This window comes from Tamandua tetradactyla, chromosome 2, assembly GCF_023851605.1.
Source record: "Tamandua tetradactyla isolate mTamTet1 chromosome 2, mTamTet1.pri, whole genome shotgun sequence".
NCBI lineage: Eukaryota > Metazoa > Chordata > Mammalia > Pilosa > Myrmecophagidae > Tamandua > Tamandua tetradactyla.
Genome location: NC_135328.1, coordinates 129,442,130 through 129,454,710, shown reverse-complemented (window position 1 = coordinate 129,454,710; position 12,581 = coordinate 129,442,130). Strand labels below are relative to the sequence as shown.

The 12,581-nt window shown below is 41.7% G+C and overlaps 1 long non-coding RNA gene across 20 annotated transcripts in view; it reads right to left on the bottom strand.

Annotated features, from left to right (window-relative positions):
- Positions 1-12,581, bottom strand: part of LOC143673850 (uncharacterized) — an 84,770-nt gene that overhangs the window by 62,789 nt on the left and 9,400 nt on the right. For 18 of the 20 annotated variants that reach the window (XR_013170722.1, XR_013170725.1, XR_013170712.1 and 15 more), the window contains 2 exons: positions 10,306-10,438; positions 6,486-6,609 (listed from right to left, as the gene is read on the bottom strand). This is a non-coding gene — a long non-coding RNA (uncharacterized LOC143673850). Of the gene's footprint in view, positions 1-6,485; positions 6,610-6,747; positions 6,928-10,305; positions 10,439-12,581 lie in introns of all 20 variants that reach the window. The other 2 variants (XR_013170720.1, XR_013170721.1) reach the window with 2 other exon arrangements.

The following is a 12,581-nucleotide window of genomic DNA, read 5'->3' as shown; positions in this document are numbered from 1 at the left end:
ATTCGGCCCTATTCAGTATCATATGAGCTTCCTTGGAAAAGAAAAAAACAAACTTAACTTTCCCTTAAACAGGTTTCACTTTCATTTTATCTATTTAGGATAGTCTTTCTTTGGTGCATGTTCTTAGTTGCTAGAGTGAAAGGAATTTTTATCTCCATTTAATTTGTTCTTTGTTGGTGTACAGAATCACAGCTGATTTTTTCATGTTTATCTTGTAGGCTCCAACTTTGCTGACTTCATTTTTTAACAGTTTTCTTGTGGATTCTTTGGATTTTCTATGAGAATGATCATGTCATTGGGGAATAAAGTTTTATTTCCTCCTTTCCAATATGGATGCCATGTATTTCCTTTTCTAGCCTAATTCCTTGTCCCAGAACTTCCAATACAATCATCAATAGAATTGGCAGGAGCAGGCATCCATGTCTATTCTCTGATTTCAGTAAGAAAGTTTTGTTTTTCATTGTCATAACTTTTTATTTTACTTTTATTGACATATATTACATATTCACATATGATGTAATCATCCAAAATGTACAACAAATGGTTCACAATATCATCGTATAGCTATGCATTTATAATCACAATCAACTTTTTTTTCCTTTTTTCTGAAAAATAACCTATATACAAAAAAGCAATTAATTTCAAAGCACATTGTAAAAATTAGTTATAGAACAGGTTTCAGAGTTTGGTTTAGGTTACAATTTCACAATTTCAGGTTTTTACTGCTAGCTGCTCTAAGATACTGGAAACTAAAAGAAATATCAATATATTAATTCAGCAATCATACTCGTTTGCTAAATCCTACATTCTCTGTATAACTCCACCATCATTTTTGATCTTTCTCCCACACTTTAGGGGTATTTGAGCTATGCCGATTCTAACTTTTTCACTTTTGAAGGACAATTTGGCTGGGTGGAGAATTATGAATTGGAAGTCTTTGTCTTGCAGGATCTTAAATGCATCATCCACTACCATCTTGCCACCATCAGCACGATGTGAGTAGTCCCAACTCGATTTTCATGTTTTCCTTTATATGCAGTAGATTGCTTTTCTCTTGCTGCTTTCAGGATTTTCTGCTTATCCTCATTTGACAGACTGGTTAGTATGTGTCTTGGAGTAGGCTTAATTGGATTTATTCTATTTGGAGTTCATTGGGCTTCTTTGATTTGTGTATTTATGTTTTTTATAAGGGTTGAGAAGTTTCCCCCCATTATATGCTGAAATAATCTTTCTAGCTTTTTACTCTTCTCTTCTCCTTCTGAGACACTGATGAGTCTCATATTTGGGTACTTTGTTTTGTCCATCATTTCCCTGAACTCCAATTTACATCTTTTCATTTTTTCCCACTTACTCATTTGTATGTTCAAAGTCAATTCCCCTATCCTCTAGCTTGCTTGTTCTTTCTTTTGCCTCTAGAAATCTGCTGTTTTGTAGCTCTACTATATTTTTGACTTGGTTTACAGCATCTTTTACCTCTATGATATCAGGTATTTTACTATTCATTCTTTCAAATTCCTCTTTATGTTCTTTTAGTGTCTTCTTGATCTCCTTTATGTCACTAGCCATCCCATTTACTTTATATAGTAGATTTATATGAACAACTTTGATTAGTTGTTCCAAAGTCTGTGTCTCCTCTGCTGTTTTAATTTGGTCATTAGGCTGGGCTCTACATTTCTGCATCTTCATATGGTTAGAGATCTTCTGTGGCCTTTGAGACATGTAAGTATCTTGATAGGGTTCCTTTGGAAGTTGATTTCATTCAGTACTCTAGAGATCTGTATTTGCGGGATGGATGTGGAGCAGGATGTGGAGCACATTACTGTGGTGACAGGCTGCGGCACATGCATAGGTACGGGTTGCGGATGCTATGCTGGTGCCTGTGAGCCTGGAGGGCAGGGCACTGGGCAGTGGAGGTGAGTGTGGGGGCTGTGGGGGTGGAGTACAGCTCAGGCAGGCCTTGGCACACACCAGCAGGGTGCGGCATGGGGGACACAGAGGTAGGGTGTGGAGTGTGGCAGATGGGGGGCTTTGTGGACACACGGGGTTTGGTGCATGGGCAGCATGTGGGTGGGCACATGGAGTGTGGGGACTGTGGGTAACAGAGGGTTTGGTATGGGGCCTAGGTAGTGCATAGCGAAGGTGTGTCCTTGTACAAGGGTAGGGATCTATGGGGGCTGGGATGCAAAAGCCGAAGTGTGTAGGGTTGGGGCACAGGTCATGGGGGTTGCAGGATGTTGGTCAGGGGTTGGTGATGTCAGGTGGGCAGGTCCGTAACAGGGGTGCACAGCTGCAGGAGGGGGGGAACAGAGTAATGCTTGTGCACAGCAGGGGCTATGGGGAACAGATATGCACATGAGCATCTGCCAGGTGTGGGAGTAGGGCACTTGTGCCAGGGGATGGGGCAAAAATCTGCACTTGTGCAGGGCAGGGGTTGTGCGGTGCAGGTGTCAAGAGGTTGGTACACAGTTGTTGGGGTGCACAGTGGGATGTGGCTATGCATATGCATGTGTCTGGGGGCCAGGGTGGTAGTGTGTGCACAACTGGGAATGGAGTCCTTATGTGCATGTGTGCAGAGCTCACGGCCAGTGGGGTGGGGTTACACTCGCATGGGGTGAGGCCGGGTGTGGCTTGAGGCACAGGACCAAACTTGCCCAGAATTGGGAGGGTGAGGCAGAGATGCACGCATGCACGTGCATGGCTCAGGAGTGGCAAGACACTGATGTACGTATGTACAGGGTCTGGGGGGTGTTGCATAACTCTACGGTCTCGGGGCAGATGTTGGTGAGCAGATGTATAAGGTGAGCACCTGCAGACTTGATGTACAGGTGACTACCTACAGGGAGTAGGGAGGGGGAGGGGGGCTAGGGGCTGGGAGTAGGTTCACAGTTCCCAGGCGGGGTGGGGTGAGACTGTGCACTTGCATGGGAGAGGTGTGTCATTCTGAGGCAGGTGAGCCGGTTTGGGTGGGGTGAGGATGTGTGGGGGCTTTGAGGCAGGCATGCTTGTGGGCGATGAATGAGCGGGTGATGGGGTTCAGACGCCAGGGTGTGGGGGAAGCACAGGGCAGGAGCAGCATGTGTGGGTATAGAATGTTCAAGAAACATGGCTTGGCTTACTTCCTAGTCCCTGCTTCCTGTGTCTGCACTCCTGAGGGATCTGGGCCTCTCTTTGGAAAGGGGCACATTAGACTCTGCACTAGCTGGTTGGTCTCAGGTTCTCTGTGTTTCAATTCTTCAATTTTTGTAACCAGGGCCACCCTAAGTGGTACAGAAGACAGTCCCAGGTCACTTACACCCTGGAATCAATGTCCCAGTCATTTTTCTGTCACCTCTCAAGCTGTTCCTTGTAGCAGGGGTGCACTCAACCCAGCTTACTTTGCAATCTTCCTGATGGTAAGAAAGCTTTTAGTTTTTCACCATTTAAGAGGACCACTGTGCTTTTTTTCCCTTATAAGCAATAGGAACAACCAAATCAACAGACTGAGCCCTCGACATTGGCTCCTGTGCTGGTTTGAAAGGATGTATGTAACCTAGAAAAGCGATTTTTTAATCCCAATCCCATTTTGTAAAGGCAGCCGTTTCTTCTAATCCCTATTCAGTACTGTATGTTTGAAACCGTAATTAGATCATCTCCCTGGAGATGTGACTCCATCAAGAGAGGTTGTTAAACTGGATTAGATGGAGATGTGTCTCCACCCATTCTAGGTGGGTCTTGATTACTCCAGTGGAATCCTATAAAAGAGAGATTCAGAGAAAGCAGAGAAGGATGACAGAATGTCACAGAACCACAAAGCAGAGAGTCCACTGGCCAGCAAATTTTGGAGATGAAGAAGGAAAACACCTCCCAGGGAGCTGGAAAGGAAGCTAGCAGATGAGGTCATGTTCACTATGTGCCCTTCCACTTAAGAAACCCTGAACTTCATCAGCCTTCTTGAATCAAGGTAACTTTCCATGGATGCCTTAGATTGAATATTTCTATAGACTTGCTTTAATTGGCATATTTCCACAGCCTAAAAACTGTTAACTAGCAACTTATTAAATTCCTCTTTTAAAAAGCCATTCCATTTCTGGCATACTCTTTCTGGCAGCTAGCAAACTAGAACAGCCCCTAAGAAACTTATTCCTGAAAAGGTTAGGCTAAGTCCACTTAAAATTGAGCCTAAGTTTCACACCCAGAGAACCTCTATCATTGCTCAGATGTGGCCTCTCTCTTAAGCCAACTAGCAGGTGAACTCACTGCCCTCCCCACTACATGGGACATGACTCCCAGGGGTGTAAATCTCCCTGACACTGTGGAACAGAAATCCTAGGAAAAGCTGGGCCCCAGCATCAGGGGTTTGGAAAAGACATCTTGACCAAAAGGAGTGAGAGAGAAATGAAACAAAATACACTTTCCATGGCAGAGTTAAGAGGTTATCCTGCAACTTATTCTTCTGTTTTCTATAGATATTCCTTTTCAGTTTATGGTGTACTGGAGTGGCTGGAGGGAAGTACCTGAAAAGTTGAGCTGTGTTACAGAAGGCTTGATTCCTAAACATAATTGTATGAAGATATAACTTTTATGATGTCAATGTGTGATTGTGAAAACCTTGTTTCTGATGCTCCTTTTATCTAGGGTATGGACAGATGAGTAAAGAAAAATGGATAAAAAGAAATTAATAATAGGGGTAAAATAAACTGGGTAGATGGAAAAACTAGTGGTCAATGAGAGGGAAGGGTTAGGGGTATGGAATTATAAATTCTTCCTTTATTTTTATTTCTTTTCTGGAGTTAAGAAAATGTTCTAAAAGTTCTCATGGTGATGAACACAACTAGGTGATGATATCACGAGCCACTGCTTATATACCGTGCATGGACTGTATTTGTGAAGTTTTGCAAATAAAAATATTTGTTTTAAATGATAGCTGTGTGTTTTTTACTAAGGTCCTTGATGTTGACAGATTTCTCTTATAGCTCCCAATTTGTTGAGTGACATTATCATGGATGGGTGTTGTTCTGGCAAATGCTTTTTCTCTCTCAGTTAGGATTATCATGGGCTTTTGCCTGCATTCTATTTACATGGCACATTATATTAGCTTATTTTTGTAAGTTGAATTACCCTTTATTCCTGGAGTAAATTCTGCTTATAATAGTGTATTATATCTTAAAAATGCATCTTGTTTGAATTTGCTACTTATGTAGCATTTTGGATCAATATTGCTAAGAAATATTGGTCTGCATTTTATCTTAATATTTTGGGCTAGTATTGGTATCTTGGAATGCTTGGTCTCCCACAATGAGTCACGAAGTGTTCCTTCATATCTTCTACATTTTGGAAGTGATTGAGAAGGCCAGATGCTCATTCTTTAAAGGTTAGGTAAAACACCAATGAAGTCATCAACTGTGAACTTTTCTTTTTTCGAAAGTTTTACATTACTGATTTAATCTCCTTACTTGGTGTGGGTCTATTCAGTATTTCTGTTTCTTCAGGGTCAGTTTAGGTTGTTTGTGTCTTCCTAAAAATTTGTCCATTTCATCAGGGTTATCTAACTTGTAGATGTTATAGATGAGGGTAATATTCTCACTTTCATTTCTGCTTTTAGTAATTTGAATTGTCTCTTTTTTATGCCTACTGTAGCAAAAGTTTGCCAATATTGTTGCTGTTTCAAAGAATAAACCTTAAGTATCTGTGCTGGTTTGAAAGGATATATGCCCCCTAAGAAAGCCATGTTTTAATATAAATCCCATTTCGTAAAGGTAGAATAATCTCTATTCAATACTGTATTTTGGAAACTGTACTGAGATCATCTCCCTGGTTGATGTGATTTAGTTAAAAATGGTTGTTAAACTGGATTAGGGGGTGACATGTCTCCACCCATTTGAGTGGGTCTTGGTTAGTTTCTGAAGTCCTATAAAAGAGGAAACATCTTGGAGAATGAGAGACTCAGAGAGGGCAGAGAATGCTGCAGCACCACGAAACAGAGAGTCCACCAGCCAGTGACCTTTGGAGATAAAGAAGGAAAACGCCTCCCGGGGAGCTTCATGAAATAGGAAGCCAGAAGAGAAAGCTAGCAGATGACGTCGTTTTCACCATGTGCCTTTCTAGCCAAGAGAGAAGGCCTGACTGTGTTTGCCATGTGCCGTCTTATTTGAGAGAGAGACCCTGAACTTCATCGGCCTTCTTGAACCAAGGTATCTTTCCCTGGATGCCTTTGATTGGACACTTCTATAGACTTGTTTTAATCGGGACATTTTCTAGGCCTTAGATCTGTAAACTAGCAACTCATTAAATTCCCCCTTTTAAAAGCCATTCCACTTCTGGTATACTGCATTCCAGCAGCTAGCAAACTAGAACAGTATCTGTCTTAGTTTGATGGGGCTGCTGCACAAAGTACCACAGATGGACTGGCTTAAAACAGCATATTTATACTTTTGGAGGCTAGACATCTAAAATAAATGTGTTATTAGGGCTTAGTCTTCTCTTAAAGGAGAGAATGCATTACATACCTCTCTCTTGGCTTCTAATGGGTGACAATGAAATTTCTTTGCTTGTGGCAGTGTGATTCAATCTCTGACTCCATCACATGGCTGTCTCTCTATTTCACTCTTACTGTGTCCAAGCTCATTCTTCCTAAAACAACAATCACATTTTATTAAAGCCCCATTGAAACCCCAGGGTTTATCCTCTTGAAATACCAGGTGGTGGCCACGATCCTCTCTAAGCTCTGGGGAGTGACCCCACCTCTTCAGTCACAAGGCTGGTACTGACCTCATGACTTGAGGATGTCCTTAGGGCCAGACAGCTGCATCAACAGTTCTATCTTTCAGTCATTCTTATTCCATTTTGTTCCATTTCTGGAACAAATTTATCTACAGATTCATCATAGTACCAATCAAAATTCCAGCAAACTACTTTGAAGATTTTGAAAAAGCCAACAACCAAAATCACCTGGAAGGGAAAGAGACTCTGAATAGCTAAAAGCATCCTAAAAAAGGAGAACGAAGTGGGAGGATTAATACTCCCTGACTTTAAAACCTATTATATAGCCATAGTGGTCAAAACAACATGGTGCTGGCACAAAGATAGAAGCACTCACCAATGGAATCGAGACTGCAGAACTAGACCACCAAATCTACGGTCAACTGATTTTTGACAAGGTCCCCAAATCCTCTGAACTGGGACAAAATAGTCTTTTCAATAACTGGGCATGGAAGAACTGGATATCAATAGCCAAGAGAATGAAAAGGACCCCTATCATACACCTTACACAAAAATGACTCAAAGTTAATCAAACGCCTAAATATAAGAACTAGCATCATAAAGCTTCTAGAAGAAAATGAAGGGAAACATCTTTAAGACCTAGTAATAGGAGGCAGCTTCCTAAACTTTACACACAAAGCACAAACAACAACAACAAAAAATAGATAAATGGGAACTCCTCAATATCAAATGCTTCTGCACCTCAAAAGACTTTGTCAAAAAGGTGAAGAGGGAGCCAACTCAATGGGAGAAAATATTTGGAAATCACATATCGCACAAAGGTTTGATTCTTCAATATACAAAGAAATCATACAACTCAACAACAAAAGAACAAATAACCCAATTATAAAATAGGCTAAAGATATGAATAGGCATTTTTCTGAAAAGCAAATGCAGATGGCTCAAAAGCACATGAACAGATGGTCATTTTCATTGGCTATAAGGGAAATGCAGACTAAGACTACCATGAGATACCCACCTCACACCTATAAGAATGGCTACTATTAAAAATACAGGAAACTATAAATGTTGGAGAGAATGTGGAGAAACTGGGACACTTTTGCCCTGCTGGTGGGAATGTATAATGGTGCAACCATGATGGAAGACTGTTTTGCAATTCTTTAGGAAACTAAATATCGAGTTGCCCTATGACCCAGAAATAACACTATTTGATATATACCCAGAAGAGGTGAAAGCAACAACACAAACAGACATTTGCGCACTGATGTTCGGAGCAGCATTATTAACAATTGCCAAAAGATGGAAACTAACCAAATGCCCATCAACAGAGGAGCGCATCAACAAAATGTGGTATACACATACAATGAAATATTATGCAGCAGTAAGACAAAAAGACATCCTGAAGATGTCACAAACCCTGAGGAGACAATGCTGAGTGAAGTTAGCCAGACACAAAAGGATAGATACTGTATGAGTCCACTTTTATGACCAGCATAAAGGTATAATCAGAGGCTTATAATATAGAATACAGGGGACTTAGAGATACACAGAAGCTAGATATGGGAATACAGCCCTCTTGCCTCCTATATTCTGGAGCAGCTAGAAAGAAAAATATGAGAGGATCATATGTAGCCCATGACAAACTCTGGGATCTATTCTGTAACCACTTGTTGAAGAGTGTTTTAAAAACTACTGTATTTTTATTTCTTTGATTGTATATCTGTTATACTGTACAATAAAAAAAAAAAAGAAAGAATTGCAGTATCAGTGCAAGCCAGCCCAGAATTGAGAAAAAAGGCTTAAAAGTGGTGGCATCTCACAGCACCCTGGCTGGCCTCTTCCTTATTTCACCATCAGCTGACCATGGAGCCACTCAGTTCCCCAGTGCAGATCCCTGGCCCCAGTTCCAGAGGGAGCAGAGCAGCCCTCGGTGCACACACTGGGAACAGGTGTGTCTGGCCCAATCTGTCTAGCCATGGCCCAAGGGGCTCGCCCTCCCAGAGTAGGTTCTGCACATGGAAGGTGGTTCACGGATCCCCATACAGAGAGCAGGCAAGTGGCTGCCTGGGGCGAGGGGCTGCTGACTGCAGGATGAGCAGTGCAGTTGCCAGGACCATGAGGAAGCTATTTCCTAGGGAAGAGAGGACATTCACACCCATGTAGATGGGATTTCTTAGGGCCAAACCTGCATGCCCAGGACAAGACACACCTGCAGAAAGGACCAGGGAGAACTTGGCCTGGAGCTATTTCCAGACTCACTGTATGGAAAAGAACTGAAGGAGAGCACCTGCCCAGGCCTTCTGCAAAGACTGGGGAAGGTGTTTTCTTTTTCCTTTCTTTCTGTCTTTCTTTCTTTCGTCAGTTTCTAGCATTCAAGGAAAGCTCTGTCATAACATTAGAGGGATATAAATTTAAGGAATGCATGCTTCAGAGTCAAAATTCCAGCAATGATGCATTAAAACATCAAAATTTCCAAGTTTAATCAAAATAGTACACCTCACAAAGAAACAGGCAGTGATGGCCCAGGCGAAGGAGAAGATTAAAGCACCAGAAACCACCAAGGAGGCTGCTCAGACCTGGGACACTCCAGACAAAGACATTTTTAAAAATCATACTAAATATGCCCAAAGAGCTAAAAGAAAACATGGACAAAGAACTACAGGAAATCAGGGAAATGACAGATGAGCACAAAGAGAGTATCGCTAGTGAGATGGAAATTATGAAAAGGAACCAAAGACAACCATGAGTCTGTATCTGGCAAAACTGTCTTTAAAAATGAGGGAGGAATTAAGACATTCCTGGAAAAACAGAACCTGAGGGACTTCTTCACCATCAGACCCGCCCTCCAAGTCATGCCAAAGGGAGTCCTGTAGGTTGAAAGGAAACGACCCTAGACATGAAATCAAAGCCACATGGAGAAATGAAGATCTCCAGTAAATTAATATCATGGGCAAATATAAATACCAGTACTATTGTATTTTGTATTAGTAACTCCACTTTTTACTTCCTATAGGATCTAAAAGGCACATGCATAAGATACGATAAATCAATGTCCGGGACTCATAATGTGTAACTATGTAACTTGTGATACGAGGTACATAGAATTGGGTGGGTGAAGGGGTTTGGGAGCATGGTTTATGATGATATTGAAGTTTTAAATTGGTAGCTATGCAAATGAGATTGTTAGAAATTCATTGCGTTACATTTAAGATCATGGTAACAATGAAGAAACTTAATTATTAGAGAACATGCAAACTCATAGTGAGAGAAAGTGTTAAAAAGTGTTATAAAATTTTGTAAAAAATATAGTACATATACAGCTATATATAAATCACAATCACAGAATCACATTTGCACTTCCCTTTCTCAAATACCTGAAATCACTCAGGCATGGAATGACAGGCACTGTACCTTAAATAAACAGACATCAAAGTACACAGACATCTTTGAAAACAAAATGCCCCCATGAAATCACAACACCCTGGCTGTTAGAACGTCAAGGTCCACACTTTCTTAGGGCAGCTATTTTATGGAGGAAATGAGTGGCCTCTGGACATATAAAAGGCACAGCCCATGCACCTGCTGAACCTGTGCTGGGATGCTTACCTGGATGTAAGATAAGGGCTTCACCTTGCTGAGTGGCGTCTCCTTGAAAATTAAGAGGAGGGCCCGTCACCACCCGCCACAGGCTCTGAATGCTTCCCAAGACCATATTTGACTTCACATGGGGGGTTCTGCCCTGAAATATTAAGAATTTTATACTTTAAATATTTTTATACTTTAATATCACTTAAATGTTATACTCTATAAGATGTTAGGACAATAGTATCTTTATAAGATATTTTTTACTTGCAAGTCATTTTATTTTCTCCTTGTCTTTTCAATCATGCAGGGTTTCTCTGGGGTACCTAATTCTTAAACGTTATACAATGTTTAGCACATTCCTGGCGACAGATGAAACTGCAGTAATGCATGCAACGCTATTCACAGTGTGACAATAAAAAATACCTCCAGACATTGTCAAATGTTCCAGGAAGAGGATCTGATTACAATTTCAAACATACAGTATTCAATTGGGATTACTGTGCCTTTATGAAATGGGATTTACATTTAAACATGGCTTTTCTAGGGGACATACATTCTCTCAAAACAGCACAATCCACCCTCTGGACCCTAAAAAGGATATGTTATTAGTATACGAAAAATATACATTTATTCCATAACAATATCAGAGACTCTTAATCCATTTTGGGAGCAAAAGACATGAAATACAAAGTTACAAACACACAAATTTCTATCAAACTTCGTTATGGGCATAGTCTTTCTAAGGCAAAATTTCCTCTGGCTTTGGACCTGTAAAATCCCAAGACAAGTCATTTTCTGCCAACACAGGAAGGATACACACCTGCATTCCCATAGGGTGGGGGGAACACAGGGGACACAGGACCCAAGCAGATTCAAAAATCTGCCTTTTTGAAATTGGATTTAAATCAGAACACAACTTGTCTAGGGGACATGCATCACTTCAAATCAGCACATTACACCATCTGGACCCTAAAAAGGATCTGTTTTTCTCATGTGCAAAATACATTCATTCCATAACAGTATCAGGGCACCTTAAACCACTTCACTAGCAACAGACATGAAATACAAAGTCAGAAATGAACAAAGTCCTATCAAAGTTAGTTATGGCACGGTCTCTGAAAAGCAAAATTACCCTCTGGCTTTGGACCTCTACAGACCCAAGACAAGTCATTTCCTGCCAACATATGAAGGAGTAACAGTCATGGGATACACGTATGCAGCCTGATAGGGTAGTGTGAACACAGGGGACACATGACCCAAGCAGATTTGAAAACCTGCAGGACAAAGTACATTAGGTTGCAAAGTCTGAAAGTCATCCGTCCTTGGGGCTTCTGAAAGCAGCAGGCCCACCCATCACAAAGGCCTCAGCAGACGTCTGCCTCTCTCCAAAGGGAACCTTGTGGGACACTGGGGAGAACACGTTTTTCTTGGCACTACCCTCTCCCAGCATGGGGGCGGCACCCAGGCTCTCTGCCATCTCAGCGGCTGTGCTGGTTTGAAAGGGAGTATGTCCCCTAAGAAAAGCCATGTTTTAATATAAATCCCATTTCATAAGGGTAGAATAATCTCTACTCAATGCTGTATGTTTGAAACTAATGAGATCATCTCCCTGGTTGATGTGATTTAGTCAAGAATGGTTGTTAAACTGGATTAGGGGACTACATGTCTCCACCCATTTGGGTGGATCTTGATTGGTTTATTGGAGTCCTATAAAAGAGGAAATACTTTGGAGAAAGACTTTCAGAGAGAGCGACATTATGAAGCAGAGAGTCCACCAGCCAGCGACCTTTGGAGATGAAGAAGGAAGACGCCTCCCGGGGAGCTTCATGAAACAGGAAACCAGGAGACAAAGCCAGCAGATGATACCTTGCTTGTCATGTGCCCTTCCAGCTGAGAGAGAAACTGTGACTGTGTTTGCCATGTGCCTTTCCAGATGAGAGAGAAACCCTGAACTTCATCAGCCTTCTTGAACCAAGGTATCTTTCCCTGGATGCCTTTGATTGGACATTTCTATAGACTTGTTTTAATTGGCATTTTCTTGGCCTGAGAACTGTAAACTAGCAACTCATTAAATTCCCCCTTTTAAAAGTCATTCTATTTCTGGTTTATTGTATTCCAGCAGCTAGCAAACTAGAACAGCGGCACACGCTCAGCCCACCACGTGGTGGCAGCCAGGCTCTCCCCAAACCCCAGGGAATGGGCTTCACTCTCTGCAAGGCCTGAGGCGGAATGACGCTTCCACTGCCACCAGGCGGCAGGCCCATCCTCGGCCTTTGGGACAAACTCACCCTCTCCAT